The 17,408-nt window shown below is 36.3% G+C and overlaps 2 long non-coding RNA genes across 6 annotated transcripts in view; both read right to left on the reverse strand.

Moving 5' to 3' along the window:
• LOC148109352 (uncharacterized) overlaps nt 1-5,918 on the reverse strand; it is a 172,066-nt gene extending 166,148 nt beyond the window's left edge. For 3 of the 4 annotated variants that reach the window (XR_015725931.1, XR_015725933.1, XR_015725934.1), the window contains exon 1: nt 1,760-5,918. This is a non-coding gene — a long non-coding RNA (uncharacterized LOC148109352). The remainder of the gene's footprint in view (nt 1-1,759) is intronic. The other variant, XR_015725932.1, reaches the window with a different exon arrangement.
• The window catches only part of LOC123801085 (uncharacterized), a 424,009-nt gene continuing 412,519 nt past the window's right edge, over nt 5,919-17,408 (reverse strand). For both annotated transcript variants that reach the window (XR_015725929.1, XR_015725930.1), the window contains exons 12-13: nt 8,852-8,944; nt 5,919-8,338 (exon numbers count right to left, since the gene is read on the reverse strand). This is a non-coding gene — a long non-coding RNA (uncharacterized LOC123801085). The remainder of the gene's footprint in view (nt 8,339-8,851; nt 8,945-17,408) is intronic.

Raw genomic sequence — 17,408 nt, forward strand, 5'->3', positions numbered from 1 at the left:
TAGAATACATCCCACTTTTTCAAAATGTATTATCACTTCTGGAAAGGATTCAACTTTCCAATATTTTGTTGGAAGTTTTTATATACATGTTCATGAAAGATATTGGCTGGTTATTTCTCTTCTTGTCCTTTTATTTCTTTTTTCTTTCTCTTTGTTTTCTTTTCTTTCCTTTTTTTTTTTTTAGAGAGAGAGAGAGAGAGTGTGTGAGCATAGGGGAGGGGCAGAGGGAGAGGGAAAGAGAATCCCAAGCAGGCTCCACACCCAGCATGTAGCCCAACATTGGGCTAGACCTCATGACCCTGAGTCAGATCATGACCTGAGCTGAAATCGAGTTGGACATTTAACCGACTGAGCCACCCAGGCACCCCTCTCTTCTTGTCCTTTGTAATGTTTATAATTTTGCTAGTCTCATGGATCAAGTTGGGAAGTGTTTCCATTTATATGTTTTAATAAGGATTGCATACTAAAAAGTTATTCCATTTCCCATAAGTTTGCACATCTTTTGATTTAGTTTTCAATGGCAAATTGTAAAACCTGCTAAATTCCTTTTGTTATTGTTGTTTTATAAAGTATAAGTCCCTTGACTAGGGCCTTCATTAGGAAAAAGAGTCGAAATATAATTTTTATATATCATTGCATTTATGAATTTTTATGTTTGCTTGCATTTATAGCAATAGTGATGGATTTTCCTTAATTATTTTAATATAAAATGTATTTGTAATTATATTCATTTAATCATATAAGTAATTTTTTTAATATTAAAGAATAATTATTGAGGATGTCATGAAGAAAAGACACAGTTTGTTAGAGTGGCATGTACCAATAGAAACTTGGGGGGCACCTGGGTGGCTCAGGTGGTTAATCATCTGCCTTTGGCTCAGGTCATGAGCTTGGGGTCCCAGGATTGAGCCCCATGTCAGGCTCCCTGCTCAGCAGGGAGTCTGGTTCACCCCCTGCCCCTTCCCCCTGCTTATGCACCCTCTCTCTCTCTCTCTCTCTCTCAATAAATAAATAAAATATTTTTTTAAAAAAAGCACACAATAGAAACTTGGGAAACACTTCATTAGTGCAATGTATCTCTATACTAACTTTCCAAATTAATCATAAGCATTCCAATTTTACTGATGAATAAATGAGAATTAGGATAATTTGTTTAACTTTATAAAGCAAGCAAGTGACAAAGACAGGACTTAAATTTAGTTTCTCCACTCTTTAGAGCTTAACCTGTTAGCTGATACTCTGTTTTTTGCTAAATTATTTTGCTGGAAATTTGTTCTTCCACTTAAGAAAAAAAAAAAAAAAGAAAGAAAGAAATTGCATCCATAGCTTTACGATAGACTAAGCTGACCAGGTATTCCCAGAACTAGTGCATTAATACCACATAGACAAAAATGAAGACTTTCTTGTTCTTAAGTTGTACTGAATTATGTGTAATAGCAAAATGCTTGTATTATTTGAAGATCATGAAAATCTATTTTGATAGTAATCTGTATTTAAAATTATGTAGTTAGTCACTTATTGTGGCCACATGACTGATGGACACATACCCATGTTTTCTGAAATACCTGTTGAGAAATGAACAAAACTCCTAAAAATGCCATTACAGAAATATATTGAAAGCATATCTTTTTATATCATTCCATTAATATCAGAAATGTATTACTTATCTCTTGATAGGGACATACATTACTATAGCATTTTGCAGGATTTCCACAGTGGCCTAAATAAAAGCTTATCCAGGAAGAAATCTGGCCCCTACCTGGTCTGCTGGTGATGGGTCCTTCAAAGCTGATCTCAAATAGTTGGGCTTTAGCTTCCAGGGCTTCCTCAAATCCTTGCAGAAAAGGCCACCTGTAAGGCAACCTCCAGTCCCAGTTGGATTTTAGTTCTTGGTGATGTCAATCAGGAAAAATTGGAAACATCTGTTGGGGTTAATGTAGAGCATGAAATCAGCCATAATACCTGGCTTGCTAAAATGTAACACAGAGGCCACAGAGGGCAGGGAAAGTTTCGGAGAAGGGCATAGGCCTTGGAATGCTGAGGCCTACGTGACCATTCTGCCGTTGGAAAGCCGTGGGGAGCTGCCTTCCCGAAACTTTCCTAGCCCAAACAGTCACCCTGTGATCTAAGAGACGTAGGCATTGTCCCTTAGGCTCTGTTTAATAGCACACGGCCAAATTAGCATATCGTATCTTCCGAAAACAGATCCTCCCAGTTTCAGTAAAACCCCTTGTCAACATCATGTGCTTGAGGAACAGTGATAAGGATTTGTGATTATCCTGAAGGACCAATAAAAGTGGGAGCAAAGAAGAGCAAAGGGTCTTCGCCTCTGAGCACTGACCCCCTTGCCTTCTCCTCTCTTTCACGGCAAAGTTTGGAGTAATCTTTCATCCCCTGGTACAGGGATTGCTGGCCATTCCCGGCAAACATCAATTTAGAGGGATGTAGTTCCATTTTAAGGAAACTGGAAGAACTGAAAGTTTGGAAAGGGACTAATAATTTGGACAAGGTAACAGGACCAGTCTAATTTATAGAACAATATCAAAATCTTCCTCAATACCCCATGTTTTCAAAAAGATTGGTTTGTTTTTTTGTTTATTTAGGGCATGAGCAGGAGGGGCAGAGGGAAGGGGAGAGAGAATCTCAAGTAGACTCCGCACTGAGCATAGAGCCCAACACGGGGCTTGATTTCATGACCCTGACATCACAACTGGAGCTGAAACCAAGAGTCAGATGCTTAACCAAATGAGTCACCCAGAATGCCCTATTACCCCACATTTTTATTTAAAAAAAAATAACTTCAAAGAAATTCCATTCTTGATCATAAAACTTGTCTCATCACATTTGGCCTGATTATTTACATAGGTGTAGCGAGAATGGTAACTTACCACATTGGCTTCTTCAGTTTTTTATGCTGGAAGTTTTCATAAGAAATCTCAGATAGGACTTGTAAAAGCCTCCTGAGGCTAGGAAGCCAAGCCAACTGCCCACCATGACATTTCACCTGTATTACCTATAAATATAGATGAATTCCTCTCTTCTTGAGGTCCTCAAAATATCTTAAGATTCCTGGGTTTATCAGTAAGTGATTTCCTTAGCTGTAAAACTTAGAATACATAAATCCATGAGCAGCATTTAAGTCAGATATCAGGTCAGTGTTCCCAAAAGGGCTTTGTAAGCATTGACTCCATGAAGTCAAGCTTACTTCCTTAAAAGTGTTTAGTTGTATTAAATGAACATCATTCTCAAATATGACATTCCAGGTATGGCTTTGGATACATATCTGATATTTCTAATCAAGTTCTAGTAATAAGGAGGACAGATGCATACTGAACCCATGAAAACAAGCATATCGCCATGTAAGAATGCTTAACGAGTTCCCAAATCCTGCAGGGATCAGTCACGGAGGAAAACATAAAATGTTTCGTTCCTATCTATGAAATTGTTATAATTTATAGAGAGGTTAAGGAAAAAGAGAAAAGGCTTCCTTTTATATTCAAAAAATATAATATTAAAACAGCAATTAATTCAAACAAAACCCATAATCAGTTCATTTAGTCTTATGTCATTACTTCTTGTTCTGCTTCCCTCAGGCTCAGCAGTCTCATGAACCCATTTGCTTCTGGGTTACCGTTCTGGAAAACTTAAATTGGTCCACTAGCATGGTCTTAAAGTTGTTTAAGTGATTCCTTAACACAGAGATGATGTGAAGATGCCTGTACCCAAAACCACATGGCATAACACTTTCACACACAACAAGCACACACCTGTGGTTGATTCCAAGTGCTTTTAGAGAAGTATCAGAGAAAAAAGCTGTAAATGTTCAGAAGTATTTACTGCCAACATACCTAGAATGGCTGTCAGATGGTTTTGTTGATCTTGGATGTACTCCTTGTATGTTGGAGTGGATCAGCAGGCTATCAAGATTTCTAGGCTTCCTAGGCTAAGGCATCCCTGAATATCTGATGAGAAATGAGAGACATGTGGAGTGGAGACAAGTCACCCAATCATCCTCTCGACGGCAGAAACTGCAGAGTCAACCGAGTGATACAGAAGGTTTAGGATGCAGGGCTGGGCGAAGAATTAGAGCCATCAGCGAAATCAATCTATCACAAAGAATATTAAGCAATTCTATACATACAGAGAAATTACAAAATATCCTTGCCTCTTAATATATGTTTAATAAGTGTGTGAAATTTATTCTTTCTTGAATTGTGTGAGAGACATGAAACACCTCACATTCTTCCCTATACTTCTTTTCTGAGTATTTACAGATTACCAGAAACTTCGCAATGTACTCTGGGGGCTAAAAATGAGTCATATCTATCCTCAAGAAGCATACAATCTTTATGGGTTGCAAATGACTAGAATGCATGGTAACCCACTGTATGAGTGGCATAAAAATCCTGTAGGAGTTCTGAGAATGGAGCAATCCCTGCTGACTGCTGGGAGATGCAGATTGCAAAATGCTTCTTTGCAGGTGACATGTTAGCTGAAGCTTGACAGATAAATAGGATTTCAATAGGTAGAAATGACAGGGTTTAGCTATTGCAGAAAAAATCGAGTGAATAAATGAAGGCAATAAACTATGAAGGCAAGTTGTGGGGAAAATCAATGACTATATGGAACTCAAGATGTAGGTGCAAGAGTTAAATTAGGTCTCTACCAACTTTATATAAAACCCTGGAATTTTTTTTGTGAAGTTGCTGTCATTTTTAGATGCCTGCTGTATTTTTCTCATGAAATTTGAGGACAAATGAAAATACAATATAGTTATTTTAAGATTCTAACTGCTTAAATTCTTGAAAAACTTTGAGTTTATAATGCTTATTTCCCCCCAAGTTTATATTCTATTCTAATGTCAAACACATCATGTGTCATATCTTCATGAATATTTAAAATTATTATATGACCCCAAATTTGCATTGCCAAGAAAGACTAAATCATTGACATTAGAACCATTTTTTTAAAAAAATCATGATTCCTGAAAAGGCAGCAAATAGATTACAAAATGTGAAAAGCATAGCTTACATTTTGTTTCAAAGGAGTAGTCAACATTGGGTTAGTATTCTAGAATTGACCAGCCTAATGAACCTTCTGAGGACCACTCAAAAATTAAGAGAAAGATGCTAATGGAAAGTACGAGGACTTTGGAAGGAAAGTATGTTCTTGGTTTTGTGACGCAGAGACGCAAAGGTATGCCTTATACAACATCCTTTAAAGACCCTAATTCTCAGCCAAGATTTTAATTATTCTTACCCCAGTAGCTTCACATATAACTCTCTTAAAATTTAGTACTCTTTTAGGCTCTCGGTTTATGCTTGGGCCTGTTTTTATTTTCGTTGTTGTCACTGTATTTATTTTTTTGTTTTCAGAATAAAAGCAAATCTCTTGACTAAGTAAAGGCAGATGTCAGAAATGTGTCAGAAAAGACAAAATTGGTACTTAAAATATATATTTAGGGCTTTGCATTTAATTTAGAAGAGAACATTTTGCTAGCTTTATTTTTATTCTCTTTTATGAACACATGGATTGAATGTCTATTATTGAAATGTTACATTAAACAGGTACATTTTTTTATTCTTTCATGAGAAGGGGAGAGTGCTTATGGTAAAATAGACATTGGATATGGGTGGCATACATTAATTATATGAATCAACAAGGTAGTTTACCACTACATGAAACTTGAATTTAACACCTAGAAAAGAGGCTCTGTCCAGAATTCAACAATAAAGAAGTAATGAAACACTTGTGATTCATCCAATGTTTTTTCTTCCCTAGGAGTTACTTTGATTTGATTACAAAATTTTTCTTCTTTTAAGTAGGAGAAATCTGTAATTTTACTTCCCTTTACAGTCACACAGAGCTAAATAAAAGAATGTAGTATTGGTTTTATTTCTCACAGATACTCCAGAAGTGCTAGTGATCTTCTGGCTATGGACCTCTAAATCACACTTGATGATAATTATTTTTCTTGCAAATTTATATGCACAAAAGCAATATTGGAGCAACAATGGAAAACTAATTTTCTATGAAAGATAGAAATTATTTATCTGCTCTGAAGTGGGATCAAATACATTTTCAAAATCATGGGGCTAAAATTGAATCCAAACTCTAACAAGATTGTGTGTATGTATCTACTTGAATATGATCTGAGTTTTAAAATGTATGTAAGTGAATTAAAAGATGTAATAACAGAAAATAATTGGCATCCTACATAGTTTAATCATATTACAGAAATTGCAGATAACACATATTAATGGGATTTTCCTTTAGATTATCAGACAACTTTAAAGATTTGAAGCAGAATTGGATTAGTCCTAACCAAAGGGTTATGGACATAGTAATTCACTGGGAGCTGTCCCAGGACAAAATATTGCTGTCTCCTTCCTCATTTAGCAAAACCAAAAAGAAAAAGGAAATGTTCTTCATTTGTAATTAGGTAGTCGGTTTTCCTGTAGTCCAGTCTTAAATGTAAAGTATGTTAAGTTCATTAAAGCTTCAAATAAAAATTATAATTAAACTATCAAATACTCTTCTGCCAGTGAAGACAGCAAAGGAAACAGATTTTAAAAGAAAATTATAAGAAGTAATAAAACGCTAAATATAATTTAAAGTACAAAAGTAAAGCATAACCATAAAATTCCTAATTTTATATGATTTTATTTATTACATTTTGTTTCAGATTTTATATTTGTCCTAAACAGAGAGACAACTAGAATTAGAATGGTGTAGGCCTGTCTGAAATATGTAAATAAAGTAGTGTGTTAATTTTACCACTAAGAAGATCCCCAGACACAGGGCATAACTAATACATCAAAATGACAATTAAGTAGAAGATACTTTAAGAAGCACATTTATTTGTTTGTTCTTTTAACATACGAGAGTACTAGTTCTATATTTGAATCTGATATGTGTGGATGACACAAACTGTCCTGCGAAAGTGCTTGTCCAGGCAATAGTTCTCAAAGTGGGTACCACCATCATTAGCTCACCCGGAAACTTGTCAGAAATGCAAATTTTCAGTTCCCATCCGGGACTCACTGAATCAGAAATGCTGGAAGCGGAGCCCAGGAATCTGTGTTGTAAAAGCCTACAGGTGATTTTAAGGGAAACTGGTATTTCATTCAATGCCTGGTTCTGTGCTGAATACCATAAATCGATTACTGGAGGTATCAGAACAATCTCCAGAATATATATTGTTATTCTAATTTTAGAAGTAAAAAACAAAGAACAGCATTCAAGGAGGTTAAGCAATTTATTTTTTGTTATTCCTACAGAAAATATGAAGGGTACTCAGCCTACCATGATAGATAGCTTCCTTTCCATACATCCAACTCTGGCTGCTAGGCTCACTCTTCACATAAATGTGTACTCTCTGGTTTCAGTCCCTTTATCAGAGTCAGCTGCTACCATGGAGAATTATGTAAGATCCACAGGGAGAGAGTTTCTGGCTCTTTTTTCTCTGATTTACCCAAGTGTTCTAACCGATACCTGGCCTATATCAGGCACTCAACATACATTTGTGGAATGAAAAGAAATGGGGAAAGGGTGAGAAAGTATATTAGCAGGCTTATATGTACAATCTGAACTATTTCCTTACAACACATTTGGAGGATCATTATATACCTGTTTCGAAGGATGAAGTGACTAATATTAAAATGAATAAGTGATTCTTACACACACACAATCAGCAGACATTGCATTGACTGGTCTATTTGATCATAAAATTCATTATTTTTCTCTACGCCATGATAGAGAAGGCCAAATACCCACTCTGAATTAGGTAAATTTTTGAGTCATTCATACATGCATGTAACAAGTTCTTTTTAAAGACTTTATTTATTTATTTACTTGAGAGAGAGAGAGAGAGAGAGACAGCGAGCACAAGCAGGCGGAGCGGTAGGCAGAGGGAGAGAGAGAGGCAGGCTCCTTGCTGGGTAGGGAGTCTGACCTGGGGCTGGATCCCAGAACCCTGGGATCGTGACCTGAGCTGAAGGCGGAGGCTTAACTGATTGAGCCACCCAGGTGCCCCAAAGAAGCTTCTTTTTATAGTCACTCCAAAGATAAATAATTTGAGGCCGAGAAAGATTTAAAAAACAAAAACAAAACTATAGCAAAAGAAAACAAGCCAATAACTCATAACCCCTATATTGACAGCCAGATATTTATGTATCACAAATGAAACACAGTGAAACAAAGAAATCTTGTAAACTAGTTAAAATGTAAAAAGACTTACCTTGTCAATGAACTAGATTCTACAAAGTTTTACCTTCACGTCTGTTTTGCTTCAAATTATGAACGTTGTCTACTCTTACACAAAATAGAGCAAAATATTCTGTTGGAAATAGGGAACATTTAAAAAAAACACATTTCTTATCAGCTTTGAATGATAAAGATTATCTATAGAAATGTTATACTTTAAATGACATTGAAAAATACTAATTTAAGCCCTGTTGAACAGTATTCTTTATGGAAATACATAACATTATTTTAATATGTATTTAGTTTCTTCAAGATGAGATAGCATTCAATATAACTATTTTATCTTTTTGTGAGAGTTATATTACATCTAGCAGAAAATAATACATTGGATAACAATATTTGGTAAAAGCTGATCTTTGTGAATGTCTGATTTGTACCCCACAATATCTATTTTTTAAATCTTGTAAGATAAATTTTCTTTGATGGTGTTATTGTAGGTATGCACTAACAAAATATATTCTAAAAGAGGAACAGAAAGCCTATGAACATATACACAGCTGTAACTAAACCTTGAACAGAGAAGCAGTAACTGACATTCTAGGGATGCAGCCAAAGGAATTTAAAAAAATCACTAACCCATACTTACATCCATTAGTTTTCAAGTTTCTTCCTTTCTTTAAATGATGTGACTCTGAAGGGAGGTAAAGGTTCTGTTCTCTAGTCTTTCCATTCCTGGATGCTGTAGGGTAGATATGGGAGGAAAGTAGGCGTTAAAAGTCAACTCCCTAATGCACTCTTTCACTATTAATATCGCCATTTAGGACACTGTCTCAAGTTGGGGGGCTTTTATTTTATTTTTTTCCCACCTTATTCTATTGTTTATTTTTTATTTTTTTATAATAATATTTTTTATTATATAATGTTAGTCACCATACAGTACATCCCTGGTTTCTGATGTAAGGTTCGATGATTCGTTAGTTGCATATAACACCCAGTGCACCATGCAATACATGCCCTCCTTACTACCCATCACCAGCCTATCCCGTTCCCCCATCCACCTCCCCTCTGAAGCCCTCAGTTAGTTTCTCAGAGTCCATAGTCTCTCATGCTTCATTCCCCCTTCTGATTACCCCCCTTTCTATATCCCTTTCTTCTCCTACCGATCTTCTTACTAAGTTGTGGGGCTTTTAACCCTCAAGAAATTTTGGCAATATCTGGACACAATTTTCACTGTACAAGTGGAAAGGAGGTATTACTGGAAACTTATATGCATTATCTGAATCTAGTAGGTAGAAGCCAGTGAAGTAGCTAAACATCTTATAATGCATGGGACAGTCCCTATCAAGGAATAATTGCCCAAAATGTCAATGGTGAGAAACCTTGACCTAGTATTTAAATTTCAGTCAACACATGTATAAAAGCTGAAATCTAAATAATTAAAATATGTCCAGGTAAGTAGATCTTGATAATAACTTGGGTGGCAGTATTAAGATATAATAAGAAACAAAGAATCGACATAATCTGGTGATCTTGAGCCCTGAAATCACAGAAAAAGGTGTCACAGGAAAACTTAATAGTGCTGATACAAAACTTCAGAATGAAGTTTTAATCAATGAAATTGTGTGCTAACACCCCATTGCCAAGAAATGTCTACTGTAGAGAACAAAGCATTATTTTGGCTTGATGCTATGAAACAATGAATTTTACATATGCCTCTCCTTATTACAATACACCGAGCATCACTTCACTTCATTTTTTTTTCTAAATGATACAAAATGGAGCTGGCCCTATCAATGAGAAAAATCCCTGCTAGCTTGAGGTCGTATTTATTTTTATTCAGTTCCTTCTTGCATAAAACATGCATGTAACACAATATATACATATGGTTTGTAAATGGAGAAACATATCAGTATAATACACAGTTATGTTAGTTCATATGTTGGTATTTTTCCTATACAAAAGAAGCCAAATTATTGAGAGTAGGGGGAAACAAAACAAAACACAAACCAAAGCTTGGCTGTGGCATTGGCAGTGGGAGTTTTTCAACTGCTTTTAAGACAATTAAGAACAGGTATCAGCTCTTGAGTAAAGCACAGTCAGCCCTATCAGTCTCTGAGGGTCTGAACTACAACTCTCTCCTGCCTAATGACAATCCCACAGGAAAATAATTCCTCTTCCATCGGTGCTGTCTCAATGTCTACCAGCAATGTAGTAACTACAGTGATGTAAGCATTTCCGCTCTATTTTTGTTGTTGTTCATTTTAAACATTCATATGACAATCTCCACCCAAGCTGAATTGTCTGCTCTGGCAGCTCAAGCTAGTTCCAATAGTCTAAACTATTGTTTTTGTTAATGCTTTGCAGATATTTAAGGGATGCATATATTGGATTACAGCTAGAATGACTATATTGCCAAAAAAGCAATTCTCATTTTATGGATCAGGTTTGTGAGTGCAATTAAATTAAGATGACTCTGGAGAGATGGATGCATTCCATGAATCCTAATGAAATTACATTTTGAGACTGCTAGTCTTAGATGTACTTTCTTGACTGTGGTAAAATCATCAAGGAAATGGTACCCTATTGACCTCTGGAAGCCAGCCAATTAGGTCTTAACTTGGTGACATTTGCTTTCTTTATTCCATAAATCCTAACTTCCACTTACAAAAAAATGTGGGGTGCCTGGGTGGCTCAGTCGTTAAGTGTCTGCCTTCGGCTCAGGGCTTGATCCCAGAGTCCTGGGATCGAGCCCCACATCAGGCTCCTCCGCTGGGAGCCTGCTTCTTCCTCTCCCACTCCCCCTGCTTGTGTTCCCTCTCTCGATGGCTGTCTTTCTCTCTGTCAAATAAATATATAAAATCTTTAAAACAAAACGGAACAAAACAAAATGTGAAGTTATGGAGATGGTAGGCTTCTCTATGGAAACAATAAGCATCATTCCATAAATAGGTCACTTTGCTTCAAACTGACCAATATATCTTATTATGTTGCTGATTAAAATATTTTTTTAAAATAAATTGAGCTGTTATAAAAATCACAGCTCTATTTATTATTGCTGTAAATATCTTCATTTTAAGTGAGGAATAACTATCTAATGTGTGAACCGGATGTGGCTTTATACATGAAAACACACATGAAAGTAAAAAAAAAAAAGAAAGGCAAAAAAAGAAGAAAAACATGTAGGTAAACAATTTTGCTGAAATAAACTATTTTTATTTCACCTTAAGATAAAAAAATATCTTTGGCCCTTGTCATTTCAGAGCCTATGTGCATTCTTAGCCCATTCTTAGCCCCTTTGCTAAATGAATCATATTTGTTTTATCTTCAGATTCATAATTACTCCTAAGTTACTAAAAGGTAGGATCTCTGGTAATCTCAGGTTTTATAACTTTAAAAACACAATATGAAAACACAGAAACAGTAGCATTTTCAGTGAATACAGAACCAGGAAAATGACTTTTTAGGCAATGAGGAAGGTGATTTGATAGTTTTTACAAATTAAATACTGTGTTTCATACATAAGTAAAAACAAGTTAAACTGTAGCATGTTAATATGTACCTAAATATACTAGATTATTACATGTTTTACTCTTTACTTTTTTTTAAAAAAAACTTATTTAAAATCAATTAGTTAACCTATAGTGTCTCATTAGTTTCTAATGCAGAGTTCAGTTATTCGTCCTTTTCATATAACACTCAGGGCTCATTATATTATGTGCCCTCCTTAATGCCCATCACCCAGTTACCCCATCCTCCCACTGTCCCCTCCTGCAACCCTTAGTTTGTTTCCTATAGTTAAAAGTCTCTCATGGTTTGTCTCCCTTTCTGATTTTGTCTTATTTTATTTTCCCTTCCCCTATGATTCGCTGTTTTGTTTCTTTTTTTTTTAATTATTTTTTATTATATTATGTTAGTCACCATACAGTACATCCCCAGTTTCCGATGTAAAGTTTGATGATTCATTAGTTGCGTATAACACCCAGTGCACCATGCAATATGTGCCCTCCTTACTACCCAACACCGGTCTATCCCATTCCCCCACCCCCCTCCCCTGAGGCCCTCAGTTTGTTTCTCATAGTCCATAGTCTCTCGTTTCATTCCCCCTTCTGATTACCTCCCCTTTCTCTATCCCTTTCTTCCCCTACCGATCATCCTAGTTCTTATGTTCCATAGATGAGAGAAATCATATAATTGTCTTTCTCTGCTTGACTTATTTCACTTAGCATTATCTCCTCCAGTGCCGTCCATGTTGTAGCAAATGTTGAGAACTCGTTCTTTCTGATAGCTGAGTAATATTCCATTGTATATATGGACCACAACTTCTTAATCCAGTCATCTGTTGAAGGGCATCTCGGCTCCTTCCACAATTTAGCTATTGTGGACAATGCTGCTATGAACATTGGGGTGCATATGGCCCTTCTCTTCACTACGTCTGTATCTTTGGGGTAAACACCCAGTAGTGCAATGGCTGGGTCATAGGGTAGCTCAATTTTTAACTTTTTAAGGGACCTCCACACTGTTTTCCAGAGCGGCTGTACCAACTTGCATTCCCACCAACAATGTAGGAGGGATCCCCTTTCTCCACATCCTCTCCAACAATTGTTGTTTCTTGCCTTTTTTTGCCATTCTAACTGGCGAAAGGTGGTATCTTAGGGTGGTTTTGATTTGAATTTCCCTGATGGCTAATGATTTTGAACGTTTTTTCATGTGTCTGTTAGCCATTTGTATGTCTTCATTGGAAAAGTGTCTGTTCATATCTTCTGCCCATTTTTTGATTTATTTGTTTCTCACGTATTGAGTTTGAGAAGTTCTTTGTAGATCTTGGATACCAGTCTTTTACCTGTAGTGTCATTTGCAAATATCTTTTCCCATTCCGTGGGCTGCCTCTTAGTTTTTTTGACTGTTTCCTTGGCTGTGCAGAAGGTTTTCATCTTGATGAAGTCCCACAAGTTCATTTTTTCTTTTGTTTCTCTTGCCTTTGGAGATGTGTCATGAAAAAGGTTGCTTTGGCCGATGTCATAGAGGTTGCTGCCTATGTTCTCCTCTAGAATTTTGATGGATTCCTGTCTCACATAGAGGTCTTTCATCCATTTGGAGTTTATTTTTGTGTATGGTGTGAGAGAGTGGTCAAGTTTCATTCTTTTGCATGTAGCTGTCCAATTTTCCCAGCACCATTTATTGAAGAGACTGTCTTTTTTCCACCGATGTTTTTTTTCTTAAATTCCACATGAGTGAAACCATATGATAATTGCGTTTTTGATTTACTTATTTCGCTTAGCATAATACCCTCCAGTTCCAGTCATGATGATGTAAATGGTAAGACTGCATCTTTTTTGATGGCTGAGTAATATTCTACTATACACACACACACACACACACACACACACACACACACACACACACATACATACACACACCACATCTTCATCCCTTCATCTATCGATGGGCATCTGGGCTCTTTCCATAGTTTGGCTATTGTGGACATTGCTGCTATAAAACCTGGGGTGAAGGTGCCCCTTTGGATCAAAACATTTGTATCTTTTGGGTAAATACCTAGTAGTGCAATTGTTGGATCCTAGGGTAGTTCTATTTTTAAGTTCTTGAGGAAACTCCATACTGTTTTCCAGAGTGGCTGTACCCACCAACAGTGTAAGAGGGTTCCCCTTTCTCTGCATCCTCGCCAATCGTTGTTTCCTGACTTGTTAATTTTAGCCATTCTGACTGGTATGAGGTGGTATCTCATTGTGGTTTTGATTTGTATTTCCCTGATGTTGAGTGAAATTGAGCATTTTTTTCATGTCTGTTGGCCATTTGTATATCTTCTTTGGAGAAATGTCTGTTCATGTTTTCTGCCCATTTCTTGACTGGATTATTTGTTTTTTTTGGGTGTTGAGTTTGGTAAGTTCTTTATAGATCTTGGAAAGCAGCCATTTAATAAGAAAAGATATTCTCCCATTCTGTCAGTTGCCTTTTAGTTTTTGTTGACTGTTTCCTTTGCTGTACAAAAGCTTTTTATCTTGATGAAGTCCCAGTAGTTCATTTTTTGCTTTTGTTTCCCTTGCCTTTGAAGATGTGTTTAGCAAAAAGTTGCTGCGGCCGAGGTCACAGAGGTTGCTGCCTATGTTCTCCTCTAGGATTTTGATGGATTCCTGTCTCACATTTAGGTCTTTCATCCATTTTGAGTTTATCTTTTTGTATGGTGTAAGAGAATGGTCTAGTTTCATTCTTCTGCATTTGGCTGTCCAATTTTCGACACCATTTATTGAAGAGACTATCTTTTTTTTTGAGGGATATTTTTCCTGCTTTGTCAAAGATTAGTTGACCATAAAGTTGGGGGTCCATTTCTAGGTTCTCTATTCTGTTCCATTGATCTATGTGTCTGTTTTTCTGTCAGTACCACACTGTCTTGATGATTACTTATGTAGAAAATAATTCAGCAATGAAAAATATGTGCGCATTTGTGTGTATGTTTATTAAAAATAGTGTTTTCAGGAACACGGCAGTATAACCCAATTCTTTATGTATGGTTGATATCACATTATTCAGTGTTCATGCTGTTGCAGTTGTTGCTGAATATTTTAAATATCACCTTATGCTAATGAAATAAGCCAAACAGACACTGAATGATATAACTTATATGTGGAATCTAAAAAAGAAAAAAAAAAGTTGACTCACAGAAAGAGAATAGCATAATGGCTGCTAAGGACTGGAGGGTGGGGAAAATAAGAAGTTGGGAAAACGTTACAAACTTTCCATTATACAATGAAAAAAGTTTGAGAATGTAACGTATAACATGGGACTATAGTTGATAACACTGTATGGTGTAATTGAAATTGGCTGAGAGAATAGAACTTAAACGTTTTCACCAAAAAAGGAAACAAAAACAGTAAATGTGTGAGGTGCTGGATGTGTTATTTAACTCAATGGGGGGAATCTTTTCACTATGCCTATGCATATCAAATTATCACATTATATTTTTTAAAATATCTTATAATTTTATTTGTTGAGTATACCTCAGTGAAGCTGGGAAAAAATAATAAATATAACCCATGTCTAGAAATAGCTGTATCCCATTTATAGATTACTATGCTCATGGATTTACTTTTTAGGTCTGAGTAAGACATACTAAAAATGTGAATTTAAAAGCTCGCAAATAGATACTAGAGTGAATGCAGATCACCCTGTTAGAAAATATGGGTGTTCCAAAACATAGGAGACAAAACCTTTCTGATTAGTTTGCTTCAGTCAATGACTGAGTAACAGAAAGCAAATTTACCTCCCTCCTTTAAACAAGAAAAAAAAAAAAGAAAAGAAAAAGAAAGATTTGTCACACATTGAAAACAGACAGCAAAGAACTGTGATCATGGAAGGAAGAAAAATAAATGGGGTAAAGTCTAAAATTGCATCAACTTACTGTCTTCAGGCAGTGTTCCAGGTCACTGCAAAGACAGACTAAAGACCTAACAAAATCTACATTAAGGAGACAGAGATCAGAGTTCGTGAAGATGAAGGCAGTTAGAATTTGTGGGGAAGAGTACTGGAGAGGAGGTAGCTATACCAAAAAAAAAAAAAAAAGTGGCTTCAGAGGGCTTGAGAGGGCCTCCCGAGCCTTTGGCTATGTTCCCATCTGTGCATTCATGAGAGGAAACTTATCTGAAGCCAGAAAATAACCATCAGAAGGCAGTAATCTAAAGAGTTTCCAGAGTTCAAAAAAGTAGACAATAGCTCATGCTCCCATGAGTTGGAATGGAAAGGTCTCTCAGTACATAGGACATTGGGAAGAATCTTGAGAAGAGGATTGCCTCAGTAGTTTGGCGAAACTGGAATTGGAGTAAAGCCTGCTCTGAGTCTGGCCTAACAAAGTTTATGAGCTTCTAATGGGTCAAATTGATTCCAAGAAACTTAATTGTTTGCCTACTCAAAGTCAACACTTGTTTAAGAAATATAAGAAAATAAAGCATACTATACTTAAATTAACAATATCTGACATGCAATCAAAAATAATCTGACATTCAAGAAATCAGGAAAATATGATCATAGATATGTGACTCAATATATAGTCCTATCAATTATAGGAAAATGGAATTAAAGACAATATTGGGAAATAATTATCTTCTCATTTGTTTCCTTATATTTCTGCATGTCTTGTAAGATGCACTGATTGCCTTTTCTTTTTGCTATGTTTTCAACAATGTTTGTAAAGGTAACAGTTTTCACAATAGAGACACTTTCTCTCTTCTGAGCAGATGGTAGGCTTTCTTACAGCCTTGAAAGACAGAGATGGTGCCTCCCTCCAGAGCAAAGCACAGCTGTCCTCAGTGCCCAAAATAATAAAGACAATGTCTTCCTGAGAGCAAAGGGAAGGGATGGGTACAGCCCATCAAAAAAGATGCATGGTCCAGGGTGCCTGGGTGGCTCAGTCAGTTAAGCATCAGACTCTCGGTTTTGGCTCAGGTCATGATCTCGGGGTCATGAAATCGAATCCCGTGTCCAGCTCCATGCTCAGTGCAGCGTATGCTTGAGATTCTCTCTCTCTCTCTCTCTCTGCCCCTCCCCACCTTTCTCTCTCTCAAATAAGTAAATAAAATCTTAAAAAAAAAAATTTGCATTCCCTAAGTCAGGGTCCCTCTCCTGGAATACAAAACATACTGTGTGCGGGGGCCATCCAACCCTATCTGCACTGCCAGTAGGCACTGGGGCTTAAAGACCCTGTGTGAAAATGCTCGTGTTCTGATCAACAATATCTTTGTGAGTACTAAACTGTCCATTATTTATGCCTTGTATCATGTCTTCTGCAATCATCCATAAAACTGTGGCAGACCAACTTATTAGCTTGTGTAATAAGCAAGTGTGGTAAAATCTCATTTCTTTCAGTTTTGAACACAAGTATATTAAAAATTAATATAAAAATGTTCTATATGTCCAAGAAAGTTAAAGAACACAAAAACAATATGAGGAAAAAATAGAAGATATGAGAAAAAAACCACACACAATTAAAATTAGTAGAGTTAAATCAGTATCTGATATGAAACATACTTTGGATGAGATTAACAGCAGATGAGACACTGGTAGAGAAAACGTCAATAAACTTAAAGATACAGCAAGTAGCAACTACCCAAAATGAAGCACTGAGAGAAAACCAAAACTGGTAAGAATAAACAAAGCATAAATGAGCCATGGAAAAAATGTCAAGTTGTCTAATA

This window comes from Ursus americanus, chromosome 10 (assembly GCF_024610735.1).
Source record: "Ursus americanus isolate L20-20 chromosome 10, mUrsAme1.1.p, whole genome shotgun sequence".
In the NCBI taxonomy this organism is placed as follows: Eukaryota; Metazoa; Chordata; class Mammalia; order Carnivora; family Ursidae; genus Ursus; species Ursus americanus.